This window comes from Vidua macroura, chromosome 9 (assembly GCF_024509145.1).
Source record: "Vidua macroura isolate BioBank_ID:100142 chromosome 9, ASM2450914v1, whole genome shotgun sequence".
NCBI classification, from domain to species: Eukaryota; Metazoa; Chordata; class Aves; order Passeriformes; family Viduidae; genus Vidua; species Vidua macroura.
Window position 1 is genome coordinate 22,923,869 of NC_071579.1, and position 22,204 is coordinate 22,946,072.

The 22,204-nt window shown below is 46.5% G+C and overlaps 1 protein-coding gene and 1 long non-coding RNA gene across 4 annotated transcripts in view; one reads left to right on the forward strand and one right to left on the reverse strand.

Annotated features, from left to right (window-relative positions):
- RNF220 (ring finger protein 220) overlaps nucleotides 1-22,204 on the forward strand; it is a 214,325-nt gene that overhangs the window by 20,405 nt on the left and 171,716 nt on the right. The window lies entirely within an intron of this gene.
- Nucleotides 18,328-21,652, reverse strand: LOC128811749 (uncharacterized). The gene is made up of 2 exons (XR_008438451.1): nucleotides 20,125-21,652; nucleotides 18,328-18,681 (listed from the first exon to the last, which is right to left on the reverse strand). It is a non-coding gene; the product is annotated as an uncharacterized LOC128811749 (long non-coding RNA).

Here is a 22,204-nt window from a genome sequence, read left to right on the forward strand (position 1 = left end):
AAGTTCCTGAAAGTCTCCTTTGTGCCCCATTTCTGTTCAGAGAATGGGAACATCTCTTGGAAAGTAAGACATGTGAAAGCAATGCCCTTCCCAAAGTCAACAATATATTTGCTTTTGATTCCTCCCTTTTATTTTCTTTTTCCTTGCAGAAGACCCTTTAAGCAACACTTTTTTTAAGGGGCACTTTTGACACCCAGGCCTCTCCTTCCTGCCTTCATCCACCTCCTCCCTCCAGCCCACACAATCTGCCAGATTCCCTTGCTGCTCCCTTCCTGGTGCAAAGACAAGACATTTGGAGTAAGAAGTTTGTGTCATACTCATTAGTTGTGTGTAAGTTAGCAGAACTTTTGGCGGATTTTTGCCACTTCCTATGAACTGTGGGATCCCACTGTTTACAAAGCAGTGTCTGTAGAAGGCATAAGATAAAATATTTGAGCTTCATTTCCAAGCCAGTTTCTTATCTTTCTCCTTGTGTGAAAAGTTCCTGACTTTGTGTTGATTTTCTTGAGATCATGTTTATTTAAATCAGGATAATAATCTTCCAAATATACCCTAAAATTATATAGCCATATAAATCCTGTCATAATATATTCAGTAAAACTGTCAGGTGATCATTCTTAATGTAAAATGAGACCTTTTCATTTTCATCCAGTCAGTTAGCACTAAATTAACTCCGTGGAGCAGGCTCAGAGTAATTCATTTGAGTAAATACCTCAGTTATTTATTGAATATACAGAATTGTTGTCTATCTTGGGGCTGGGAGCGAGGGGCTCCTGTCCTTATCCCAGCTCTGGCACCAATCAGTCAGGAGAGGAGGCTTGAAAATTTCAGTAATACCCACAAAAACATTCATTTTGTTCCTAATCTCAGTGCATGAGATGATTCCCAGTGACAGGTTCAAGCTGTGAGCTAGGCTGCAAGCTGGACTCCCAACAGCCCGGGAGCAGGAATTGCCCCAGGCTGGCTCAAGTACTTGAGGATGTGGGCAGGAACCATGTCTTGTTCATGCAGCTGAGGATGCTCTCCCAGTGGGCTCCTCAGAGGCAGACTCTGACACCCCAGGTCTGTTCTCCTGGGTCACCTCACCTCAGAGCATCTGTTCTGAATGGTTATTTTTCTCAAAATATTTGGTGAACAGCTAGGACAGGTCTTCTAAACGTCCAATTGGGAGCTGGTCTGGGCACATCAGCACCTGTGTCTCCACCTCTTGGGATAGAAAGCTGCCAGCAGGCGTGGAAAAGATTTGCTGTGGGATATACCATGCACAGCGGTTCGGAAGAAGCATTCAGACTGATGCTGGAGTCCCACAAGGGCTGTCACTGAGATAAAGACCTCGAAAGAGCTTCCTCTCATACTTCAGTAGGATGCGTTTGAGGTGTTACAGCCTTCTTTCAGTCCTCAGGAAGGCGAGGTCTCCATGTCATCCCTCCTCTGGCTGCCAGGCCAGCAGGGATCATGAAAGGTCAGCAAAAGCATGTCCCAGAGCCTGCCACAAAACAGGTTGGAAATTGAAGTGCTCCCTGCGGGGGAGACCTCTAATATCTTATCAGCATACTCTGTTTAGATGTCTAGTCTCATGATGGAGCAGGAGGGAGAGATGAGCTTCTTTCCTTGCATTCTTGAGCAGACAGTGGAAGTATCTCAAGAGATGTGCTGGCATTCAGCCCACAGCCTGGAAAGTACAGACTCAGCCAGGTTCAGGGAAGCACCTTCCTTCTCTTGGACCTAAGGATAAGAGCCCTGTATTCAGCTTGCCAAACACAAAAGCCAAATAAAAACAAACGAATCGATGAATCAAATCCTGACTGTCCGGAACCGGGCTGCCAGGAGACACACTCATCCTGCTCTTCTGGGAGATCAAATTCACTACACAGATCAAAGAAAGGAGAGGAAAAGCTCTTCAAAAGTCAGGAAACAAAATCTCCTCAGCCTTCCTTTAAAGAAGGAAAGTTACTGGACTGCAGCCTAAAAGATCCAGAGGAGAAAGCATCAAAGGGAAGCTCTTAGTCACATGTGGCTCTGTGAAAGGTGAGGTCTGCCAGGTACTAGATGTCCAGTTTGAACTGACAAACTTCAGCTCCCAGAGAGCAGTCTCTTATCCTACCTACAGGAGATCCACATCCCTTTTCCTAGAAAAAAAAAAAAAAAAAAAAAAAGAAAAGAATATTAGAGTAAGGGAAAAAAGAAATTAAAAGGTTCATTCATAAATTCTTGGTAGTCTTGCAGAAAATGGAGGGCTGTTTGTGTTCTTACTTCTTCTTGATGCCCATTTCAGCTGTAGCCTGCCTAAAACAAAGGTGGTCTTTCCTTGGGAGAATGGAAAAGAAATCCACCCTCATTTAAGATTGTGTGGCAAGTGGGCATTGCAGGTTGAGGAGTGGGAAGATGTGCCAACTGCAGATAAGGCCTGAAATTCAGGGCTTAAACCGAATCCCTTCTGTTAGCTGTTATGTTCTAGCATGGAGGTGACAGATCAGTGCAGTAGACTGCCTAGGCAGTGGGGAGCACTGATAAGTTTCAGGAGCAAATGAAGCAGAATTATTTCAGGAATGTGTTAAATTTAGCTGTTTCTGCTTTTGGACAGGAAGAAAGAGATAACTTCATGTTCATCCTACTTCTGCATGATTTTGTGACTGTCCATGTATCAGGTTCCCACTGTTTGGCAGACACAAGGTATGGAGCATCACATGTTCTCTCAGAAGTGCACTCCAGTTTCTGTGTGACCCCAGTTCTGAGGTAGCTTGGTGGCTTGGAGAGATGAACAAGAGACACAGCAGGTTAAAGTGCAGGATCGGCAGATGGCAGTGAAAATGGTTCCATGTAAGTTTATCAGCACACGGTCAACCAGAAGAAGGGAAAAAGCAGTTCCCCCTGCCAGAAGAAAAGGAAAGGAGATGCAAAAGGGAAAGGTGTGAACAAATTGTACAGGGATTGGAAGCAGGGAGCACAGCTAGAAAGATAGCCCTTATATCTTTCAAATCTAGGACCTGCAGGAGTACAGTGACCTCAACCATCCAGTCGGGTCACTTGTCCAAGGAACTCACAAACATTAAGATGCTGTGTGTGTCTGCCCGAAGAGGACCACTCATTTATAGGTACCAGCGTCTCAGTAGAGAAAACTACAGTGCTCAGTATGGCATGATGCTTCAGTCTGTTATCTCTGTTATCTTTGTTTTCTTAGTCTGGCTGACCCAGGGTGATTTTGACACCTAATTGGGATTTCATGCAGTTTGTTTTAGTTTTGTATGACATTGTTTAGTGTTTAAAGGTTAGCTGTGTTAAAACTTTTACTGTTATATTGATTGACTGGTCTTTTCCTTGTGGCTGAATATGAGAATGAATTTTAAAAATATGTTCCCAATTCCCCCACCAAACAGGAGCACTCTTTGCTATGGATAGCTGGCAGTTTTCTCCTGTATTTTTTTCCTTTGCTGCCATCTTGCTATGTGTAAACATGCTCACAAGGCATGGGCTTCTTCCAGGATTGCATTATATACTTGCAACTCACATTTGCACACTGCTGTGTATTGCTGCCAGTGCAACTTCTGCTTCTGGATATGCGCAGCAAGGTTTTAAAAAGTCCATCAAAATCAACCAGCATGCTCTTCTTGAGCAAGGTGTTTGTGCAGGGAAAGCAGGTCAGAGACCACGGGTGGATGCTCTGCTTTACTGTAGCCTAAGAAGGGTCTTGCCAGCAGTACCTCTGCTGCAGAGAGCAGAGCTGTGCTAGTGGACAGACCATGCATGTTCACCCACTGGCAGGAGGTGTCCTTTGGAAGACTGCTGTAAACCAGTTCTGTCACAGCATCTGTTGCAGATCTGGTCCTTTTCTACCCTTTGAATAAGTGGGGGGTTCCTCACTGCCCCGAGTGCTTTCCACTGGGGTTGGTGTGTGTGATCATGCCAAGGAGGATGCATTGGCCCTACAAAGCATGTCTGGGATTCTGCTGTCATTATCTGTCCCCTTTACTGTGTTTATTGATATCCACATTCCTTCATTTTAGTGCTTTAGCAATCATGGTGATAAACAACACCATAACAATGTCCTGTGAGCATCTCTATCCCTGTGCTGAAAGGCACTGCTTAAGTACCTGTGCTGTAGAGTATCTCCATATGGGAGCTGGTCTGGGGGCTGTACCCCAGCATGGGGCACCTCTGGAGGTCATGGTCCAAGGAGGCAGGTGGGCAGCACCATGAAGTTCTGCCTCTCATCTTTCACTCTACCCACAGAGGGCTGGAAAGCACAAATTCTGTTGAGATTAAGTTATAATTTAAGGCAGTGAACATGTGCTCTGCTGGCAGCTATAAAGATTCAAATCATAAAGTTTTACAGTGGAATGGTTTCTGTAAAAGCATCGTTAGAAAGGCGGAATCATGCCTTTAATTCTTACGACTTATGGGGCTGCCTGGTTTGTTTTGGTTTTAGTGGTGCTTAGTGGGACATGAGGTGGGGTCCCAACCCCATCTTTCCATTTAAAGCTAGGCCTTTCTTCCCCAGGGTCCTGCTGTTCCAATGCCTTGAGAAGGACTGGAGATGGTGTAGAGATTTCTGTGTTCACCCCATCCATTTGAGTTTTGGGACCCCTAATATGTGCAGAGCCTTTAAACTAGCAGGAAGAAAGATGATATGCATCATCAGGTGTGTGCTGCATAGCTGTGGTGTGGAGCCTGGGGAAATCCAGCCTGGGATATGAGTATCTTGAGCATGTTGAATGTTCCCAGCTGAACTGTCCTTGTAAGGTTAGGGTTTGGTTAGACAGCCTGAGGGCTGTGAGGCTGTTGAGACATAGAATCATAGAAAGGTTTGGGTTGGAAGGCACCTTAAAGATCATCTAGTTCCAACCCTCCATGGGCAGGGACACCTTCCACTAGACCAGGTTACTTAATGCCCTGTCCAACCTGGCCTTGAACTCTTCCAGAGATGGGGGATCCACCAATTCTCTGGAACATTCTTCCAAAGGACAGGTTAGCTTCCTCCTTCTTTCAGACTTTGAAAGTAAGGACATAGTCATGTCCCTTAACATTAGTTAGCATTCAAAAGGAGGCACCAACATACTTTGCTTTGAGCTTTTGCAACATGCAGGATGATGTTCTCCACCTATAATGCCTTTGCTCTGGTAGCTCTGGAGTGGAGACCAAATTGCTTTCAGCAAGTGAGGGCTCTGGGGTCTGGACTTCGGAAGTGGTCTGACACAGATGGTGGAAATCTGCAGCAGCTGCATGAAAGGCAAATGAATTAAATCATAATATGAATAATACAGTCAATACAGCAGCCATGAGTTGTTTATTTTTATGTTAAATTCAATGCATTTTTGTCGCCCTCATATTTTTAGTGATCAATAGGCCAAAGATTTTAATATTAACAATACTCAGCTGCATTGTAGAAGCAGGGGAAAGTGGGAGGATTTGGCAGCTGGATAGACACGTAACATTTTTGTCACCTCTTTGGGACATGTGGAAAGTAGTTTGAGATTATGAATAAGCATAATGGAGATACATATTTGCTGAAAAATCAGCAGTGAAATTGTTGGAGGTATTCCCATTTCAATTGTTATCTCCAGCTCCCAGATTTAGCACCCCAGTGGGGTGAGTTTACTCCGGCAGCCCTTGCCATGCAGTTTTAGCAAGATGTTTACAGGGGAATGAACACATCACTAGTGTGACTACACTTGGTTCATCTTTCATTTTATTTATAAATTAAAGCACAGGGACTTATTCTTAATGAAAATTGAGGGTTTTGGTGCAGGTGGTATGTGTAATATTTAGAGCTTTAACCTTGTGTTCTGCTGAACTTTGCAGGTGGACCACTGGCTGAAACTGAGAGGGGAATTAAGCTCAGCTGTAAGTCAGCTGGGTTTGAAATGGGGAAGTTTTACAGTCCCAAGTCTTGGGATTTTATGAGATTCTGACAAAGAGCTCGAATAGGGCACATGGAGATGAAGGCATTTCCCAGCCTTCATCTTTAAAATGGAGGAGCAGACAGTTAGCTGAGGTGCTGTTGGTATCTCGTGGATGGAAAAGAGGCATTTAATCTCTTTCACTGGGCAGTGGAAGTGACTTTCCGGTCTTGGCTGGCAGCTGGCGGCTGGCAGTATTGCCTTTAAAGCTGAGTGTCATGGGATTAAAATTGAGTCCTGTGGCATTATGGCCAAGTCTTGTCCTGCTTTTGAGTCGTGCCTTTGCCGAGCCCATAGATCAGCTCGGCTCAGGCTGTGTGGTGGCAGTAACCCAGCATTATTGAACCTGTCCTCCTCGCTCTCCCAGGCAGTCACACGAGCGTCTGGCCAGATTTGCAGGACTCAGCAATGGACAGCCCCAGCCCCACTTACTCAGAGGAGCAGATCGATAACAGAGGCGGGTGATAGATGAGGAGAGTTAGGGATGGATAATCTGCTGAATTTACATGACCCAGGGTGGTCCAGGGAAGGCTTGCAGCTTTGCTGGGAGACTTTCAATAGGAGACAGAAGTTGCCTTAGTTTCCAGCTGCTGACTGCATTTTAAAAACATTGCAAGGTCTGTTTGGGTGGGTGGAGGAAGCTGCCAATTGTGAGCAGAAAATAAAGCGGCGTGTCCGCTCCTGCCTCCCGGGCTGCACCCCCCAGTCCTGCCCAGAGCAGTCGAGCTGGCACTGTGGGAAAGGAAGCATGCAGTGCCATGCACCCATCTGCCCGTGCCATCAAGCTCCATCCCATGGTGGAGGTCCAAGAAAGAAAATACTGCCAGGATGGGCAGGATGAGTTTTGAGATATTATTTAGATGCCGATTTGATACCTATGTTAAATTGGCAGTGCTGACTCACTTGGTAAGAAGCAGAAAGTTTCAGCCCCAAAGCTCTGTATTTCCACTACCTGGTTAGGAAACATGTCATGAAAACAAGTACCAGTAGGTAGAAAAGAGAAGCAAAAAGCTTTGCTTTTAAATAATAATAATAATATTAACAGAAAAGATATCAGCTTTCCAGTCCCATTGATACTGGCGAGTGGAGTTTTAGGGCTTAATCCTATAAGATGCTGTTAATGCCTTCTGCCATTACCACAGAGCATATGCCAGTGGCCAGCTTTTGGGGAGGAAACTTCCCTTGAATTGAGGCTGCCCTGTAACTGTTTACAGTGGTGTCTTCCTTTTGTCGTACTTCGTTTGATCTTTCACAGAAGCATCTGGTCTGTCCTTTGCTGAAGACACCACACAGGGCTGGAAGGACCACAGGTCACTTCTTCTACCCACAAATGACATCTCTGATGCCCATAAAACTATAACCTTCCTGCTGGCTGGCGTGCGCTGCTGACAGACCAGCACTCTTTGATTTAAGTGGTTTAGCTTTTTCTCTAATGTGTCTATGTCATTTGGTCTCAGGTTCAGTTTTTGGCAAGAAATAATGTTTACAAAACCTCTAAAGGAAATAAAAAACCAAAACAAATTTATTTGAAATAAAGATGTACACAAATTCTTTAAAAGCTAACCTTCCCTCCTTTCCTTTTATGTGTTCACCTTGGAGCATTATGCAAAATGCTAAAAGATAAGGCACTGCAGAGCAACTGGAAGCAAAAGTGAGGACAGGAAAACTGTTCTCAATATGCAAACTGATAAAAGAGCCCAAATTCTGGGTAGTAGAAAATAAAATAGATTTTCATTATTCTTCCCAGTGCAATGATCACAGAAGTTTCTAAAAAATATATTATTTTTAAAAATACATATGATTTTAATCAAAGTGTCTTTCTTTATTATTTTACTGAATTAGAACCCAGTCCTACAGTTAGATCCATTTTGGATGGAGCTGATTGAAAATCATCTTGCTCCCTCTGATATGAAGAGGCTTTGCTGTCTGTTCCTCTGTATATACAGCTGCAGAGTTGATGTCTTGTGATGAAATGGTCCTCTTCTGCTTGCAAATGCCCATCTTCAGGTAGAATTAATGTTCCAGAGTCCCGGACCTTCTGGGGGGAGCAGTGCTGGTAAAAAGCAGGACACTAAGAGCTGCTTTGTGCATAAGTGCACAGTGCCGACGTGGATATAAAATTGCTCATCAGCTTTTTTCTCTTATTTTGCTGGATATTTTAAGTAACCAGAGGTAGACCATGGCTAAGGAGGAGTGGTTTTCATACCAAAGGTCAGATGCTGTCAGGAGGGCAGCAAGCAAAAATTGCTGTTCTAATGCAAAAAATCCTTAAAGGAACTGATTTTAAAGGTTTTTCCCCTTCCATTTCCCCTTTATATTAGTAAATATGACTAAATGCTCAGGGTTTGGCCACAGGTCAGGCTGTCCTGCTGGGAAGGGAGGCCCTGAGCAAGGATGGCGTGGGCTGATGGGCTGCAAGGAAGGCTGTGGGAAGCTCTTGGCTGGAGGAGCCCTGCAGCTCTGTAAATCATCTGTTTGGGTAGCTGTGCTGGGTGCCACAGCACCTCAGGTGATTGAACGTGATTGAAAGGAGCATCCTGGAGAGGGAAAACTACCTGTGCAAGTGTAGGGAATTCACAGGAGAGCAGTGGTACCTAAGGGGTACTTGTATAATGATGTTGGTAAAATATGTGCCCCCCCAAAGAAAGCACTTGTATTTATATTCTCTGTTGGCAGGGTTTGTATCTGAATTCTCTTCAGCACCTTTAGCTGCCCTGGCCTTCTTCTAAGGAAGCAGAAGGAGCATTGCTAGGAGCCTGGCATGGGGGTGTGAGCCCATACCCGTGAGTGTGGATGTAGGAAGCAAGGGTAGCCCAGCAGTGGGAGATGTGCTCATGCCATGGCAAACCAGTGCAGCGTTGGTGTGGGGGCAGCTTCAGAGAGGAATGGGCTGTTCTATGGACAAGTTGTATTTAAAGCAGAGAAGTCTTGAGAAGGCAAAACTTTATGTTTCAAAGCAGTGAAGAAGAGATGCTCTTGCACAGCTGTGCATGTTATGTATATATACATTGGCATATATATCTGCACACAAACATAGCATATGTGTCTTCCAAAAAAATCACAGGCATGGATGTATCTGGACCCATGTATATTCACCCAGAACAGAGCCTTTATACATTTGTGTTTATTGAGTGGGCTTTATACAGGGCAAAGTTCCCTTTGCTTTCTGCTCCCTGACATTTCAGGGAGAAAAATGTCCTATTGTAGCCTCAGGAAAGTAACTGAGCGAATAACTTAAAGGAAGAAAAAAATAACCAGGATTGCTCCAGTTAAGGAATTAGCCTGCCTTGCTTTTGCAATAAAGCTCCTCTCCCTCTCCCTGTCAGCCCTGGGCACCCTCCTTGCTCGAGTTTTAATTCTAGTCTCTAATCTCAGCCGCTCCTGTGATAAATTAATTGTAATGATAGAGGCCCCAGTTACGAGGTCTGCACCGTTTGCTTGTAATCTGAGCGACAGGTTTAGGGCCTGCTTTATTTAAGATGCGAGGGTAATTACATGGGAGTTAGCATATGCAGGCAGGGAGATATGATTCATTCTCCCAGCGACGGCCATGACACAGCTGTTTGTCGGATAAAATAGAGGAACCGTGTTGTTACAAAATGTTCCCCTTATTATACCTCATTAAAAACAAGGCTGCGATAAGTCAGACCTGGCAATGAATAAAATGTATTGCCCCCTGTAAAAGCTGATAGGAGAGAAAGAGGGTCTTCCGAGCAGGCTTGGGTCATTTATTTATTTTTTGTTCTCTTCCATGCTCCCTCTTCTTTCTTTCCCTCTGGTTTTCTGCCTCTCACTGGCTACTGGAGGAAAGAAAAGGAATGTTTTCTCTTGCTTTCTCTTCTCTCTTTTCTTCTTTCTTCCTTTCTTTGAACCTGCCTGTGCCCTCCCCTTCTGGGAGCGATCGCCGATAAGGCAGGGTCGGGCCAACGGCAATTAGCGAAGCCTTTGGCAGGGAACAAAAGGGGAGATTTGTTCCCATCGGCCTAACACGAGTTGTGCCTCTTCACCTTGCCTGAATGCAACAGGCTAAGCGGGATGGGGAGCTCCCTCTCCAGCCCAGGGGCCGGGGCCTTCCCAGGCAGGTTATTAAAAAAAATAAATAATCAAAATAACACTTAAACTTCCCTTTCAGGAGAGAAAAGATTTTTTTTTTTCCTTCCCCCCCCCCCCCCTTTCTTTTAAAATAATCCAAGGAATGTAAGGTGATTCTCTCTCCCTTTTCCTCTGCAGGAAAACAGGGAAAGCTTAAACAATAGAAGCCAAAAGTGTGGGAGAAGGCCACAAGTGACTCTGAGAGCCCATCAGGGTGAGATGGATAGAAAGGGTCTCTCTGAACTGGCATGCCGGAGCAGAAGCATAAATCCGTCGCCTCTGAGAGTACTGGGACGCGGGAGTTCAAAGGATGGCTTTCACTCTCTCACCAGTGCTTTATTCTTTGTGCACACTTTAAGCTGTCAGACTTGGTGGGATGCAAGCATTCTTGCTTATTTATTTATTATTTTGGTGTCCTAAGGATACAATGTTGACTTTTGTCTTAAATTTTTTTTTTTAGTATTATTCTGGGGAAGATAGAGTAGTTTTAAAGTAGTAGGAGTAGTGAGAGGTCTTGCCCACTCTGGAGGGCTGTCAGTTGGGAGAGAGGCACCCACCAACTCGAGCAGAGCTCGAGGCAGGCAGCTGTGGCCTTTTGGAGCTGTTTGTATGGGTTGCATTAAACCAAATGACGTGTGTCTGGGTTTTTCTAACTTTTTTTTTTTTTTAACTCTGATCAATACGTTCAGCTGCTTCTTCTCAGACCATTTGCTTCTCACTTGCGTATGTTGTTCTTTTCTTCCCACAATAGCTGAGATGAATGAATAAGGCTGATTGATAGATTGGCTGGTTTATTTTTAACTTAAGCTATTGAGGGAGATTTGTAAAACTATCATGATTTCTCTAGATGGATATTTAAGTTATAAATACCATAACATTTGGCTAACAAGATATTGAACTGCATTCAATTTAAAAATTAGATGCAATATCTTAGAAATAACTTAATTAAAGTCCCAGACACAGCAAATTAGTCCCATTTTAGGTTTGTTCCTTTGGGAATGAGTCCTGTTTGTAAAAATGCATATCTGGTTTGCATTCAAAACACCAGGTTTTTGGAAGGGTAAGTCATTGCTTGCCTGGGTTATTGGCCTCTGTGCTGTACCCCAGTCCTGTGCTGCCATGTGACAGGTGGTGGGTGTTTGCAGTGGTCTAGGAGTGACAGTGATAGCAGAAGGCATTGCAGTACCATGGGTGATCATCATGCTATTAAACCAATTAGGGACTTATGATGGTAGAGCTGGTGTCCTGGGCAGAGAAGAGCAGATTCCAGGGTGTAAGCTGTGTTGATGTCCAGGTGCTGCTCACAGCTTCTCCCGTGCCAGCCAAAGGAGGCACAAGTACTTCCAAGTCTTGTCTCTGTCTGGTGGTGGTACTGTGGTGGAAACAGTGATTTCTGAGTTAGGGGCAGTATCAACTCATGGCAGTCACAGCAGTACTGGTACTGTGCACCTGCTGGACTTTACAAGCCCTTTTTAGCTTAGGGAGATCAGTGCTGTGCACTTATGAAGAGTCTGTTCACATTTCCTTGATCCAAGGACAGGGGGTACTATGATTAAAAGGCCTCTCAAGGCAAAACATCCCAGGCCCCTGTACAAGAGCCTATAGCATTGCCATGGATGGCAGTAGTGCTGCAAGTTTCAGGATGAGACTGAAGGCTGGTGTTGGGGAGAAATTGAATGCAGCATAGACAGCTCTTGGACAGTTTCTTCCAAATCCCTGTGTTAACCACACTTTCCCAGACTGGATTGCTTGTCCCCTCACCTCCTCTTCCCACTTCTGTATTGATCCTCTGCACCAGTTCCCCTTTCTGAGTATATCTTGTTTACAGAGATGTAATGAAGTGTCTTATTTCCAAATAAAATCCCAGCAAGCAGGAGTAATGGTTCACAGATTCAACCACTCCCACACTGGTAATTTACTAAAATTAAAACTTAATTAAGCCAGGCTCACTCAAAGGCTTTGCATAATTTAGTAGTCTGTCTTGGAGAGCCACAGAGCTGTGCAGGCAGGCAGCTGAGTCAGGAGCCAGGTCTGTCATCCACCTCTGGAGTCGCAGCTATTACTTGGCATTTTGTACACCTATTTCTTCTCACTGGTTAGAGCAGCTTAAAGGAGTGAGCTGGAATCACTGCCTCACTTCTTCTGAGCGGGAAAATGAGATCCAGAGAAAAGCATCAACTGGCCAGGCTGGTGCTCTAGTAGTAAAGAACCTGATGTCTGCACTCCCTCTTCCCTGTTCATGCATCCCATCAGCCATTCTCAAGATGTTTTAAAATGGATTATCACACAATAGCAGCAGCTGAACTGGATATGTCTGCCAAGGAATGCAGCTTGCATTTTAAGGTCATATCGTGAGGGAATATGTCACCTTTGAGCACAGGAACACTTAGTGTCACCTAGAGATGACAGCTTGGGAGTATGCAGCCAGGTTGTGATGAGAGTATTCATAGAACCTGCTGCTATGGATTAGGGCTCCTGTGCAGGAGAGCATGGAGCAGGGAAGAGAGCTGCTTTCAAAGATTTTACAGTCTAGGGAGGGATGACCAGCAACAGGAGCAGTATTGAAGGAAAAATGGAAAGGCTTGAGGTGTCTTAATGGAGCAAAAGCAGAAGTGCTGAGGAGCATGGAGGAGCAGAGACCAAATCGATGGGTTTCTATCAGTGTGTGTTAGGCTGTACTGTGTCCCTGCCCCAGGAGATGCCCTGTCAGACCCTGCTGTTGAACAAGGAAGAAATCTTTGTACTCACAGTTACCTGGTTTCTTTTTTTATTCCATAATGGAAAGGGACAATTTTCATCACTGGAACCTGCTCCCTCTGAGAGAGCTTTGGAGAGTCTTGAGAGTAGAAATGCCAAGGCTCTCTGATCCTGTGAAATGGCGTTGGTGGAAGCACCACTGTGGGATGTGAGTAATGTCTGAAACCCATGGCTCAGTCAGTGCAGTTTGGCTCTTCTGCTGTGTGCAGGTACCCAACTGCATCAGATATACCTGAGCATCCCTGGGGAGCACTAAAGCCTATCCATCTGAGTTGTCCCACTGGCAACATAGGGACAATGGATGGGGACTGCCCAGGTGGGTCAGCCCAACAGGCCATAGGAGTGCTGGTGCCTTTCTAAAGCCTTTCAGAGATGTTGGCTTGGCTGCAAATGATGGATGAGCTAGTGGAGTTGGCTTCCTGCATAACCATGTGTGAGTGGGGCTTACAGAGAAGACATGTCTTCTCAGCAATGGGAATATGGAACTTGGGAACATGTTTAAGAAGGAAACAACAGAGCAGCTGTTTAGCTGAAGATGCATACAGGAGCTCACCTCAAAAACAGAACCCTGAAATGCCCGTCCCAAAGGTAAGGGAGCTACAGAACTCAATGCCTGGACCATGAGCACTGAATGGGACACCCAGCGCTGGTATGGAGGGGAGGGACACCAGTGAAATGCGAGGTTAAGGATCACCCAGAAGATGCCGGCTCAAGAGAAGGGGAGGACAGCAACAAAAGCCGTGTGTGTGTGTGTGTGTAAAACCAAAGACCAGCCCTCCCCTCCCCCTCGCCCCATAGAAACCCACCAGGGGCCGGAGAGGCAGGTGAGTAAATCACCCGCCCAGCCCCATCAGCGCCGGTCTCTTCTTTGTGTGCCGCACAAAGGCAGGGAGCGGGTTATTTTGGGTGCGTGCGGGTGTGTTGTGACGCTCGGGACCCCCCCGGCCGAGGACGAGCGGGGCGCGGGCAGCGGGAGCGGGGCCCCCGCCGGGCTGGGTGCCCCTTGTCGCTGGCCCGAACCCGCCCCGGCCAGACAATGCCGAGGGTGGGCTGGGGGAGGCTTTTGTCTCCCAGTTTTATACACTCTCTTTTCAAGGTGGGGAGGAGGGAGAGGAGCTGAAAAAGTTTTTGAATTTCAATCAGGTTGGGCTTTGAAAGCCTTTCGCTTTTGTTGCGGGGAGAGGAGGGGAGGTTTACATTTCAGCTGAGCCTGGTGGCCGGGCGCTGGGGAGGCGAGGGGGAGGGGGGGGGGGGCAACCTCTTAAGTGACATCAGTTTGGCTTTGGATGTTGGGGCTAGGCATCCAAAAAAAGGGTCATCCCAGAGCCTGCGGATCTGGCAGGCATAGGGAGAGGGTGTCGCACGGGGACTGTGAGACACTGCTGTGGTGGCTTTCTCAGTAGCTCCCGAGACAGGCATGTCCACCCGAAGAGCTGGGTGTGACACACAAGCCCGCCTGAATGGCCTGTCCTCGCGGAGCGATGGCCACCCCCCGCCCGGCTCGTCCCCCCCACATCGGTGGTAGCTTTGACTTGCGTAAGCTGGTGAAGAATGGACCCACCGATGCCTAGAAATCCGCCTCCTCCCTCCTTCCCTTCCCACTCCTTCTCCCCGTTTCTGAGAGGTGTAATGGAGCAGATCTTACAGGGAGCAGCTGCCTCTGCTCCCGTGCCTGCCTGCCCCACGCTCTGCTTTATAACCTTGGGGTGAAAGGGGGGCACAGGGTGACAGGATGGCTCGGGTACTCTTTCCTGTGCAGTGCCACAGCTGTCACCACAGCACAGGCTTTGGAAAGGCTTGTTCAGCTGGATGCTGAGGCACCCCTCCGTTGGGCACCGTGCAATTTCCAATCTCGCAGCACTGTGATGGGGTGAGAGCAGCACACTGTGACCTCCATGAACTGGTTCATCTCCCTCTGCACCCCACTCACCCCCTCCACAGTGCAGAGGCAGCAGGGGATTACCCTCTCTGCATGGCCAGCCCTGGGGGACAGCAACATCACTTATGCCAGCCTGTCATCATCGCCAGGAATGTGTTCCTTGCACGTGCTGATGCTGTTCTTGCCTCCCATCTGCCCACTGGTAGAGGGGTACCTGTACCAGCTTCCCTGGTTGAATCACATAGTGCAGATGGCCCTTCCTCTTTTGTGTGTGGCACATTTGACTCTCCCATTCAGCTGCAGAAGAGCTGTTTTCCTTTGTTTTGGGTAGATGTAAGAAAAGAACAACCCTGCACTTCCAAGAGCAGATTTCAACTTTCCTAAGGGACCATTCAGGTACACATCTCTGATATTAAAAATCAAACACTGCCCTCTTCTTCTAGTTGCTGCAGTTCTTTGTGGGACAAACTTGGAGTAAAAAGTATGGAAGCTCTCATAAAACGAGGAGTATGGTTTCACATGATGATTTTTCATTTTTGAGGAAAGTCCTTAATCCTGGGACATAGATTCCAATTCTCAGGTCATAGAAAGAGTGGGACATTTCTGGTTTAAAGGAAATAAACTCAACAACCTTTGGATTTTGATCAGAAACATTTTGTGTCTCAGAAGTGTACGTGCTGCCAGACCAGCATGCCCTTGGCAGTGATAGAATTTTTTTCCTCTTGTTCATCCATCAGAAGCAGCAGAGCAAGGTGGAGAAAGGTTGCCAGTAGCAGGTGTTAGCTCTTATAAAAGGAGGTCTCCTATTCTACAAATACAAGGAAACCATTTCTGTTCCTCAAAAGTCAGAAGATCTAGAACTTCCATCCTGCCCCAGGGGCAACACCTTTTCCCAGGCCTTATTTCAATATAATTTGGGAGGAATTTCCACAATACAAAGAATGGTTTGGAATGAGTCTCATTTAACCCTGAATCTTTCTTTTAAAGTTTAGTCTATTAACAAATATGGACAGCCAAATGAAACCCCAGCAGAGAAGTGCCTGGGAGAGCTCACCAGCTGCATTGCAGTGGCTGTGTGAGGGTCAGGTGTCCTCCATTGCTCCACATTGTGTTTGTGCATTTTCAAGAATACATTAGTTTTACCCCTGAACAGTACTTACTATGTAGAAATGCAAAATATAAAACATATTTCTTAGAGCAGTCTTGTTGTATGCCCTTTCTACCTGGTGTGAAGCTTCCTTTGTCTTTAAAACACTATGAAAGTTCACTTTGATTGCCTTGAGAGTTATAAAGCAGCTTGACAGAATCACAGTGATGCTTGGCATTGAAGGACATTCCTGAATTGTTCCTGCTTTCTATCTCTGATGTAAGGCCAGCAACTTCAGCGGGTGGCTGGTATGGCGGTATCCCTGTTCACCATCTCCGCATCGAGCTGTAAGGGTCTGTTTTAGAAATCAGTTAGAAGAAGGTGTTGGTGGACAATGAAGACTGACCATCCCTTTCAGGAACATCACCATAACCCAAAGGTGTGCCTGCTGTTGACCCCTACGCTGGGCAGACATTGCCAGCAGCTGCAGGTGCTTTATATCCCTCATCATCAGGAACTCTGGCAGTGACCTGAGGTTCTGTGGAAGATAGCATGCAGTGTCCTGCTTCCCATCTGTGTGTCTGTCACAGACAGGACCATAGAGTGGAGGAAGGAGCTGCTGCACTGCTTTGGAGCAAGTACCCTGGTGTGCTGACACAAGACTGGCATTAGGGTGAAGGAGGTACCTGTACCTGCCCAGGCTGCTGGGGTTGACCAGGGTGGCACAGCACCCAGAGTATGACTCAGCATTGCTCAGAGCTGGAAAATTGCCAAGAGAGGGGGAGGGTCAAAAGAGAAACAGGTGTGGGAGAAAGCAGCTAGACCTTGAAAACAGAGGTGTTGAAATGTTTGTTTCTGAAACTAGTCAGCAGAGCTTGAAGGGCAGATGTTGTTTCCTGCTGGGGTTGTGTGGATGCACAGTGACAGGTGGAGATCAAGTAGGGTAAATGCCCTTTGTACATTAACCTGGTCCAAAGCCGTGGGAAATCCTGTCGTGACCTGTATTTATGTCCATATTTTATTTTATCTATTTACCTCTCAATTGAAGCAAGATGGGACTGGATGTCTCCTCACAGAGGACTCATGTTTGGTCTCAGATACATCCTGCAAGTGTTCAGGAGTTCCTGGTTCCAGCAGCATTACATGAGGATTAATGCAAGGTGAAAGTCAGAATCTGACCCTGTCACCCCTCCTTTTTCTTGTGGAAAGCTTTTTGGTTTGTGGCTTGCCCATGAGTCCATGCAATTCCATTTTGCTTCTCTCTTCTTTGAAAAAATCCCCACAATCTAATTTTTACTCTGATCCCAGGGCCTAAGGTGCCACCCCAAAATAAAAAAGCATCTTCCCTTCCCCAGGTCCCAGGAAGTTGTTTTCCTCTGCCTTCTGCAGTGCAGGTTAAGCCAATGCCAGCTCTGGTCTCGGGAGATTCCCTGCAACCCCCACTTGCCTCGCTCCGTCGCCGGCAGCTTTTTCATTATTTATTTAATGTCTTGTACCGTAAATAATGGTGACTTTATGGTTATTAGGAACGGGTTAAGGTACATGCGGGCAGCACCAGGCTGCCTTCAAAAGGAACAGGCCCGGCATAAAATGTTGCGATAATTGCTTTACTGCTGAGTGCTTGGTCTTTATTTTGTGTCCGATTTGTCTCTTAAGCCAGCGTAACATTCTCCCCGCTGCAGGAGAATGCAGAGAGCAAATTGAAGGTCTGAGCGTGAACAATGCAACATGGTGCACTGCTGGGTTTTTCTTTTCTTTCCTCTTTCTTCGTTCCTCTCTCGACCTCCCTCCAGTCATCTCTGCTCCCCCTCCCCCTCCAGCCTCGTCTCCCTCTCTGCTGCTCTGACTCTTCCACCTCTTGGCACCCTGTTTATGGCAGGTGAGATGGGAGGTAGGAAGCTGGCAGGTCTTCTTCAAAAGCAAAGAAAAAAATAAAACAGTGGAAAGTACCTCCTTATACAAAGCCAGCCATGTCCTTCAGCCTGAAGCACATGTCCCAGCCCAAAAATAATGATGACTTTTCCACAGTGCTAAGAATACCCATGCACACGGCAGCTAAGGATACTCCTGGGTGCCCACACCTGCATGGCAGCTGCCCATGCACCAGGTGTGCCAAGGAAGAGACAGAAGGGAACAGGGCACGGAAGCAGGTGGGCTTTTAAAACACAGCTTCCAAGGTTGTGGGGCCTGGAGTATGTTTGTGTCATCTTGCTGTACAGGATAATTACCCTGTTAGAAGTAATTGTACATGATGTGGTTTCATTTGTGATTTTTCTAAGGTGAAGCTCCGCTTTCCCTCCTCTTAACCATGAAAAGCCTCTGTGGTTGTACTGCTGACAATGGGAGCTTTCTGGAGCAGGGCAGCTGTGTTTGGTGCATCAGCCATCCCGAGGATGATGCAGGTCTTTTCCCACCTGTATGCTCTTTCCTGGCCTGAAACCATCAGAATTGCTTTCCCCTAAGGTTTGTTTTTGGCGGAGGACTAAACCAAGTGCCAGCCTTGTTCCAGCGTGGCACTGCAAGTTGGCTCTGGGCTGCTCCTGTGACCTTGACAAAGCTGCTTGGTTTTCCTTGACCTCAGTTATCCTGGCCGTGAAATGCACCACTGGCCCAAATTTGCCTGATTCTGAATCTCTGTTTAATAATAGTCCAGAAAGTGCTGTACTAGAGGGACAGAGATCTGTCAGAGGCAGGTGGAAGTGAAGAATGTAGTTTCTCATCTAATCTCTGGTTGTAGAAAAATCATTGCTTATTGACATGGCCTTGTGGACTTCTCTGGAGTGCCTGAGTCTCCTTCATAATGGAGAAACCTCCTCTGGTTGGAAAGTCAGCAGTTTCTTGGTTATGCAGAATGTGCTGGCAGGATAGGATGGGATGGGGTGATGGGAGCTGGCCTGGTACAGAGCAGTTGAACAGTCCTTTTCTCACACCTTCCTAGCAGTGTTGGGGACAGTGAAATACTTGATTTCCTAGAAGGAAACAGAGAAATGGGGTTCAATTGTAAACAAGTCCACAGCCTTCTCCTGAATGCTCGATCAGGAGTTTTCTGAGAACTTCAGAATCTCTTTCATTTGTGATTGGACCTTTATGCCTTATATACCTGGTATGGAGAATTTAAACCAAAATATATCCCCCAGGGAGATGTCATCTTCCAAAAAGTTTCAGTATGAATTTTGCTCTGGATTTAAGATTTGTTACCCCAAGGGCAACAGCTACCTGCTGAGAAGTTCATGTGGGCAAAAATTCAACTTTTTGCTTTGCCCTCTCTTCATGCCTTAGCTAGATATAGGATGCTTACCTGAAATTTAAATTGAAGGAGTTTTACCTTTTCTGGGCCTCTGGAAAATATGATTAGCAGAGCAAATTATTGCACAAAAAAAAAAAAAAAAGCAGTTGGGGTTTTTTTCTTCACAAGGATCCAGGAATTACTTCACTCAGAAAGTGCTAATCATCAACTTAAGCTTAAGAATCAATGGGTTGTAGCCGTGGCAAAAGCCAAATCAATGCTGAAAATCTGACCCATGGATAGGTTTGGTCCCCTTTCTCACACTCCCCACCTGCCTTCTTTCCCCCACCCTCTATCCCCTAGAGCAGCGATAGAGGAATTAATAAGGCATAAGGGGAAATATGAATGAATTGGGCTGAGTGAGAGAAGGAAGAGCAGGAGGAAGGATTTGCTCTTTGTATCTGAACAGCTTTAATTAGCTGGTTTTTAGTCTCTTTGGTTTGGTTGCTTGTAAGGGTAATCCAGTTAAAGAGAGTGCCTTTCATCTCTGTTAGACTTTTCTCAGCAGAGAGGGATGGGTGAGTTGTGCTGGAGCACAGGGTGCTGCAAGCGGGTGGGAGCTGAGGCCACCTCAAACCCGAAATGTGATTGTTCCTACAGGGCTGCTGCCTTTAAAAACAACTAAAATAACCCAACTCTGGTGCAGCCTTCTAGCTAGCCACGAAAGTCAGCGGTAAAATGGCCAATGTGCTTCTCTGGGCTTAATGTGTCCTGTTTTCTGACCCCGAAACGTTTTCTTTATGAAAGGATCAAGTTGGGAGCATTGTCCCAGTGCCTTGAAAAGAGCTGCACAGAATGCTCTTTTGTGTTAAGTTGCTTTTTTTTTTTTTTTTTTTTTTTGCCACTGCCTGCTGTGTTTTTTTCTTCCCCCTCCCTCCTGCCTGATGGGGGGAGAGGCTGGGACGGACAGTGATACAGACAGAGACTGTCTTGATGAACCATCTGTGCCACAGTGTAATCCAGTGGAGCTGAAAAATTAAACAGCAGTTTCAATTAACTTTGTCTCTCTGGCTCTTTTTTCTTCTTCTTCTTCTTCTTCTTGGGGAGAAGTTTTATTTTAACCCCTTGGAAGCTATTGGTATGGAGAGGATATCAGTGTGGGCAGGGTGCATGTGAAAACACTCACCTGAAATCAGGACAGTGTCCATGAAACCAGCATCCTGTCTGGTGCAGGACACACTGGCTGCAGTAGAGAATGGTTCAGCAGGGCATGTAATTTTGGAGTAAATGGACCACAGGGGAACTTTTTCTTACTTGGTTGAAAGTGTGTGTACTCCTTTAAAAAATGACACTGACAGTTTTTGTTTACTCTTGTTGCTATAACCCAGGATGTTTCCATTATCCTGTTTAAGTGGGTTTTTTTTCCTCTGTTGGATTGTAGCCTCAGCCTTGCAGCAAGGAATTGCAGGGATTAACTGTGCGTTATAGCTATTAACTGTGTGTATAGCTATTTCCTTTTTATCAATTGTAAGGGGTTTTTGCCATTCATATTTTTTATTTATTTCCCTTCTTCCTTTACCAGAGGAAAAACATAGCAGGTGTTATTTTATTAAAACTACTCCTGCTCCCTCTTTCATATGCCCTTTGTGACCATTTCAACTTCTCTTCTACAGAAAAGATAATTTCATTCTTTTTGGGGAAAAGATTACTCCCAACTTTGGATGGTGGCTATGGTTCATGTGAACATTTCTGTTTGCAGCAGAGTTGGCATCCCTGCTACTGGTGCATGTGTGAGTCACCCAGCTTATGGTTCCCATGGCTTTTTGGGGAGAATCCTGCTTTTTTCCTGCTGATGGCTCTGGCTGTCTTATGTGCATTTAGAAAGCCCAAAAAAGTTGTCAGCCAGTCATTGAGCTGAGAGTATTTGCCTTTGGAGGAGGCTTCCTGTGAGGGATTTCTTAAAGTGTGGCCATCTGAACACAGCCCTTAGTTTGGGAACTGTTTCCAGCAAGTTGCTGGACACTGAAATGGGGTTTTGCTCATTTGTAATCCCCATGGCCGTCTTTTGGCCTCTTTGAGAGACATAACCAATGTTTTCCCCTCCAATCCTCTGGCACAGCAGTTGTGATAATCCTCATACTATTTTGTTCTTACAAGCTCCCTTTAAATCCAAAGGACTATCAATACTTCACTAAGGAGATGAACCTCATTAGTACTTATTTTGAAGGAGAAATAAAGCATAAGGCAGCCAAAGGACTTGCCAGAGCAACCAGGTAACCAGCATCATAGCAGAGTCTGGTCCATAAGCTGGAAATCCAGGCTGCTCCCAGTTTTCAGTGGAGCTGAGGAGGAATCCAGCACTGTCACTCCCACATTCCCTCACTTTCATCTCTTCTGGGCCTGGGAACTTGAATTCTTTTAAGCTGTGTGCTGCGCACACATAGAGGCAGTCTCCCAGCACCTCACTCCTCCAGCTCATCTCTTGCCTCCCCCCTCAAGCATGCAGCAACTTCCCAGAACCCTCCCAGCTCTACCCCCTCCTCCTCCTCAGCCTTCCTCCTCCGCAAGTTCTCTTCTCCTGCACTTGTAGCACAGCAGCAGCAACTTTTACCCAGCAGTGTTCTTAGAGAAAGACCCATGAGGATGGCCCGGTGCCTGCTTCCCCTCCCAGAGCTCACACTGGGGGCATGGAGGTGGTAGAGGGGTGGGGTCCAGAACCTGGGCCCAGTTGTTGTCCTTGGCAATGGAACACTCCAGGATTCCATCTACAGCTTTGTCAGCTGAAGGACAGGGAGGGAGGACCTTTGCTTCGCACCAGGATAAATTCAGGTGGTTCCTGGACCCAGGCTGCTCTGTCCCACCCTGTGGGAGCTGGGACAAGGGGACTGTGGGTGACAGCAGAGCCATAGCTCTGCAGCCTGTGCACCTCTGCCTCAGGCTTGCATCGTGCAGCTGGGTAGGCCCTCCCCCAGCCAATGTCCTCAATCCACTGACTTCTGCAGCCAGAAGGGAAGGTTGCTGAGGCTTGTGGGTCCCCTTGAGTCCCCCATTGCAGCTAGAGCTTCCTAGGCTGGCAGACAAGCAGGGAATGCAGCCACCGGCAGCAGCGTCCCAGTGCCCGCTTGCCCTGCGCCCTTCACCCTGCGCCCTCTGTGGCAAGTCAGCCAGAGGGTCTCCCCCTCCATGTGGGCAGCTTCCCGGTTACCAGGGGCTGCTGCTGGCATGACAGGGGGGAAGAATACTCAGCAAATTGCTTTGCTGCACAT